The sequence below is a fragment of the Rhinopithecus bieti genome, unplaced genomic scaffold (assembly GCF_001698545.2).
Source record: "Rhinopithecus bieti isolate Rb0 unplaced genomic scaffold, ASM169854v2 scaffold_6380, whole genome shotgun sequence".
Taxonomy (NCBI): Eukaryota; Metazoa; Chordata; class Mammalia; order Primates; family Cercopithecidae; genus Rhinopithecus; species Rhinopithecus bieti.
The window spans coordinates 4,127,291-4,133,696 of NW_016806642.1; positions in this window are offsets into that span (position 1 = coordinate 4,127,291).

The window sequence follows — 6,406 nt, forward strand, 5'->3', positions numbered from 1 at the left end:
TATTTTTTTGATACAGGGTCTCACTCTGTTGCCCAGGCTAGAGTGCAGTCTTGCTATCTCAGCTCACTGCAACCTCTGCCTCCCAGGTTCAAGCAAGTCTCTTGCCTCAGCCTGCTGAATAGCTGGTATTACAGGCACCTGCCACCAGACGTGGCTCATTTTTGTATTTTTAGTAGAGACGGGGTTTCACCATGTTGGTCAGGCTGGTCTTGAACTCCTGACCTCAAGTGATCCGCCACCTCAGCCTCCCAAAGTGCTGGGATTACAGGCGTGAGCCACTGCGCGCCCAGCCATGACAACTTTTAAATCCTACTATTAAAATGTTATGTGTAACTTTGTTTGCTAAACAAATGCTATGTTTGCCATTTTTTAATAAAATCTAGAAAATAACAGAAAATTGGAATGAGAACTATTTTCTTTGACCTCTTATAGACCAAAAAAAAAAATTTCACCCAAATTTTCAGTCTTCATTCTTATTTTGTACCTCCGCCTCTAAGACCTTGCTGCATAACATACTCTAAGAACTTAGTAAAAAGAAAATTTGGAGCTGAATTTGAAGAGTTAAAATATCTGTTTTCCAAATAAAACAACCTAAAACATTAGTCAAAAGCCATCATTTATTCTAGAGTTCACATCTCCCTTTTATATAGGTAAGTTAATTCTAAAATGTTGAGAATTTTATTAAAAACTGTAATTTTACAGAGTACAGGGCTACTTATTTTCAAGTACTTGCCTACCATGTGAATGGTTTTGGAGATTTAAAAAAGACCTGGTTTTGAATCATGGCTCTGCCATTAACTAGGTATGTATCCTTGTACAAAATTCTTAATCCATTTCTTCAAAATAAAATACCACCTACCTTGCAGTGTTGTGACAATATGTAAAGCACCTCCCAGAGAGCTTTTCACATAACAGTTGTTCATTAAATAGGAGCTATAGTTGTTATTATTATAATTAGCTGTCATGTTTGCCAATATCTACTTATTAACTCACTCAACTATTTTCTTTTCAGTTGCCTTATACTTAATTTCTTTTTCCTGGCTTGCAAAACATTTTGAGATATGCTGGATCAATGTTACACAATGTCTTTTGTATTAAAAACCTCATTGAATTGTCCTAAGATGAACTAAAAAGATAGAAAGGGCAGGCAGGCAGTTCTTAAGCCACAAGTCAACATTTACTGAACCACTCATGTGATGGTAGCTCTCCATTTTAGAGATAAAGAAACTGAGACCCAAAGAAATAAAGAGTCCTGTCCTAGGTCACAAATGAATTATAACTGAACAAGCCAGAGCCTACCAATCTTGACTCCAAACCCGAGGCTCTTCCCAGTACAAAGTAAAATAAAAATTTTAAATACTGGTCAGACACGGTGGCTCACGCCTGTAATTCCAGCACTTTGGGAAACCGAGGCAGATGGATCGCCTGAGGTCTGGAGTTCGAGACCAGACTGGCCAACATGGTGAAACCCCGTCACTGCTAAAAATACAAAAATTAACCGGGCATGGTGGCATGCGCCTGTAATCCCAGCTACTTGGGAAGCTGAGGCAGGAGAATCGCTTGTACCTGGGAGGCAGAGATTGCAGTGAGCGGAGATCGCACCATTGCACTCCCACCTGGGCAACAGGGCATGACTCAGTCTCAAAAAAATATTCTAAATACCAATTCTCCTTTAAAAAAAAAGTCCGGGGATCTGAGCTTAAAACACACTGATACACTGAGAAACCAGGAGTGTTTCCATTTCAAACAATGTTGAATATTAACCTTAACCTGAGCCTCCAATTCAGGCAGCTTTAATTTTTTTTCTAAATTATGTCCATGGCCTAGCATGACTTGGCAAATAAGCAATTTTTTTTTCTCTCCAGAAACCCTTTCTCCAACCACTGAAAACAACACAGGAAAAACCAACATTCTTCCTAGAGTTAATTTTAAAATACTTTGATTTCACACACAGGTAATACCTACTCGTAAATGCTGGCTTAGAAACAGGAGTGAACAGGTCCTCTTCCCGCTTACTAGGCCCATGCATAGCTGTTTTCTTCCCCACTAAGGCTGCTTCATTAAAATGTAAAGGTCAAAACCACATAGATCAATACGTGGATGTGAATGATCCAGAGCCTATGAGATGTTAAACAAACACCACTACCTGGCCCTTTTGAAAGCCTCAATTATGGAAAGTGGGATTGTTTAAGAGCCTTCATTACAGTTTCATAGATTAAAATACCATTCTCTCCATTTGCATTAGGTTGTGAGTGCGCTTTTTTTTTCCTTCTTTTTCTAACGCTGAATATGTATACATCATTGCCCACCACCAGGAGGGGATTCCTATAACAAGCCAGAGAGGGTGGCAGACTCCCGAGGACTGGAGAAGGCCAAGACCGGCGGCGCTGCGCGCAGAGAGCTTTGGGGCCTCCGTTGTTGCACCGCTCACCCAAAGAACTTAGCTCGGGTGCCGGGAGGGTCGCTGCGCGAAACCTGCCCGCGTGGCTGCGTGCCAGCCCCCACCTGCGCACCCAAGCCCCCAAGCCCAAGGGGAAAGCGCCGGGGCCTCCTTAAAACCCAGCGCACTCGAAGCGCAGTCTGCTGCGCAGCAGCTCGCACGGAAACCGGGTGAAGATAAAGGGGGGCCGGCGAACCCTAAAATTAGCGTTCCGGAAGCAGCGGCCCGGCACCGCCGCGCGGAGACAGCGTCCTCCGCCCCGGCGACCGCGCGAGCGCTCTCCCCCGGGCGCGCGGCCCCTCTGCGCCCTTCCTGGGCACGCGGGCCAGGAGCACGACCAGCGCAATAGGAAGGAAGGGCTCCCCCCGGAAACGGGATCGGGGAACACGTGTAGCCTCCGGAGACCTAAGGGTCCATCGCTCCTCCCCCAAATGCGGCAGAACATTTAAGGAGCCTCCGAATTTAAAACCCCAGAATCCTCCAGAATGCTTGTTGTTGAACTTAAAATTTGGTTGGCTCATTTTTCAGTGAGCCCTTTCCTTTTTTGAGTTTTTATTTAAATCGGTTTCTCTCTTCCCCATCCCCACCAAGAGAATTAGAGTGTTGGGAGGTGAGGGGGAGGTAAGGAGTGAAGGCTGATGGAGGGGGGGTAGTTTACATCCCAACATTTCTCTGCAAGATAAACAGTTCTGAAGGTCAGCGACGGCTCCCCATGGAGCGCTCCTAAAAAGATTAATGTTCATTAAAGGATTCTCCGTCAGCGTTTACCTTGAGAACCCAAACTGTTTTAAGTCCCAAGTATTTCAGATATTCCTATTCTAATAATGCATTGAAAACCTGTATATTCATTATTGACTATTGTGAACACCCCCAAAATAAAATTATCAAAAATCTGGGAGCTAGTCTAAGGAAATCTGTGAAAGCTGTGTTACTCAGCCAAGATTAAATGAAGAATGCAAAAATAGAGTTATATTTAGTACTACAAAAATGGAAAGCTGAATGACACAATATTTGGAAACTAGAAGCTAGTCATTTTTTTAAAGTCATCATATTTATTATATAACTAGAATGTTAATATAGGCACGGTAATTTTAAACTAGTCATTAATACAAACTAAATATGTCTGTGGAGTGACATCGCATCCCTAGGATCTTTTAGCCTTTAGCCCTCTCTTAGCCATCCTTCTGCAGTCCGCCCCTTACCTTTATTTTCAGAATCTTTCATTCTCTGCTTCCTCCCTCTGCTGCAAATGAGCAGGAAAGTCCGTCTGATTCTGCAACCCTGACTTTTGATTTGTCATTCACAGTCAGCGGTCTCGGGGGCGAAGTCTCTCAACGGAGGAGCACTCGGGCTATGATAATTGCATGCAAGTCGGTGTGCGGGGTTATAATTTTGCTTATACTGGAGCGGAAAGGATGGGGATGAAGGCAGACGTAAACACAAATTCCAAAACATGGCATGGAACCGGATCTGGAGCGGAGGCTTGCCTTTCCTTCCCTCAGGATAGGGAACTAACTGTTTAGCGCCTCCTCATCTCTGAAGGGGATGTCTGTGTCATGCACCAGGTTTATTTTCAGATGGTAAGTCAGCTTTGGAGGAGGATTAAGAGCCCTGTACTTTCATTCATTCATTCAACATTTATTTTACCTCTCTGTGGACCAGGCTGTATGCTAAGTACTGGGGATACAACAATGCACAGGACCAGCCCTCGGTCCTCAAGCTGCTCACAGGCGTTACAGTACAGAGGCATACAGTGCAATATAATGGCCTGTGTCTGCTGCATGGACACAGGTTATTGAACCCATTTCACTCAGGCCTAAGTTGATACTCAAGGAGGCTTTAGTGACTGGTTGTAAGCCATTGAGTGGCAGACTAGGAATAGGTAAGAGGATGCCAAACCATAAGACCCCTCCGTTGGAGAGTAAGGAGGATTCAAGTAAATCAGTCATTCAGTTCACTTACTCTAAATCATTCCACAGCTCAGATTCATTCATTCATTCCTTCAATCATTTATTCAACACGTGGTTATTTGTGCCAGGCACTATTCCAACTGTTAGGGTTTCAGGTCCCTGCTTTCTTGGCTATTGCACCCTGGTGGAAGGATTCAGACAGGTAATGTAGACATATAATAAATGGCAATAAATGTTGTGAAGAAAAATGAAACATGGTAATGAGGTAACAGGGGTGCCATTTTAGGCAGGGGGGCCAAGGGAGGTGCCATTTTACTTGTTTTATGGACAATGGGTAAGAGTCATCACAGTCTCTTCCAAACGGCTTCACTCAGAAACTGTTTTTTAAGTTCTGAACCCTCCCAATCTCCTCTGCTTCATGCATACTCACTGATGGATGGTGTTTATTCCCCATGATACAGATTAGTAAACTGGTATCCAGAAAGACTAACTGACTCAAATACATAACCTAACCAAATTGGAAGAAGAGCAACAGAAAGGAATACATCTTCCTGTTACTCTCATCCTCAGAAATTACTGAGTTAAATGCAATATTGACATTAAAACTTTGCTGGACTAGGCATTAAAAGGGTTAAAGACCTATCTTCTACCATCTCTACCTTTTATTAACTGAGTAGTGTAGGGCAAGTGACAGAACCTCTCTGGCATGAGTTTTCTCATCTGCAAAGTGGGAATAATCATAGCTGTCCTATATATGTACTGGGTTGTTCATATCATTAAAAGGGAGAACAGAATTTTGTAAACAAAACACTAAATAAATGTAGGGTATAATTACCAACTGCTTGGGCACATTTAAGAGGACTAATTGCCAGTGTTCACCTGCTCATTACTGCAACCCAAGAGTCAAATATAGCTATAATGTGAGAGCTTTCATGGCTATTAGGGGGCCTTGCATTGACTTCTCGTTGCCACAACTGGAAGACTCCCTGAAAGCTTTGGGAACTTTAAGTATTTGTTTTTGGTTCCCATCTTTCCGTGGCAATGGATAATATCTTTCTGCTGTCTTTGACAACTTAAGACCAATAAGGAAAAGCTGCCTTCATTACAACTCCTTACCGGCCACCAAATGAGACATTGGCTAAACCACATCAGAGAAACGGGCATCTTTATCTCCAAGGACCAAGTCCAGGATAGCCAAAATGTGCCCAAGAGGAGCACTTTGGGGGACTGAGAAGGTGAGGGAGTAGGTGGTGAGAAGCCATCATTCATGCACTCTTTTATTCAATAATATTCATGGTACCAGGCACTGCTGTGAACACTAGGAATGATACAGTGCTGAACAAAACATTCTCTGTCCTCAGAAGCCTGTGGTCTCAGGTCAAGAGGCTTCCACTAGATATGCCAATTTACCAAAGTAGGCAAAAAAAAAAAAACGCCAAGGCGTGGGTTTGAATAGTAGGGCAAGAGCTCCAAAGCAAAAGAGGACTGGGAGAGGTGGCTGATGCCTGTAATCCCAGCACTTTAGGAGGCCAAGGTGGTAGGATGGCTTGAGGTCAGGAGTTCAAAACCAGCCTGGTCAGCATAGTGAGACCCTGTCTCTGAAAAAAATTTTTTAGTTTGCTGGGCATGATGGCATAAGCCTGTGGTCCAGCTACTTGGGAGGCTGAGTTGGGAGGATGCTTGAGTCTGGGAGGTCAAGGCTGCAGTGAGCCATGGGCAACAGAGCAAGAAAGACCCTGGGTGACAGACCAGACTGTGTCTCAAAAACTAAATAAAATAGTGTAAGAGAATGGATTCAAACATGGGCCCTGCCATGTACCAACCCCTGGAATATAAGCTGAGACAAGTTGCTGCACCTCTCTTAAGTTTCCATTTCCTGATCTGCAGGATGGAGGTGATAATGGTACCCATCTTCCACAGCTGGGTGAGGCTCAAACAAGTTAATACGTTTAAGGTTCATAGCACAAAGCCTGACACATAAGGGCTCCATAAATCCTGTAAGATGAGTAGTAACTTGTAACTGGGTCAAGTTTACTCCCCTAAGCTTCAGTTTCCT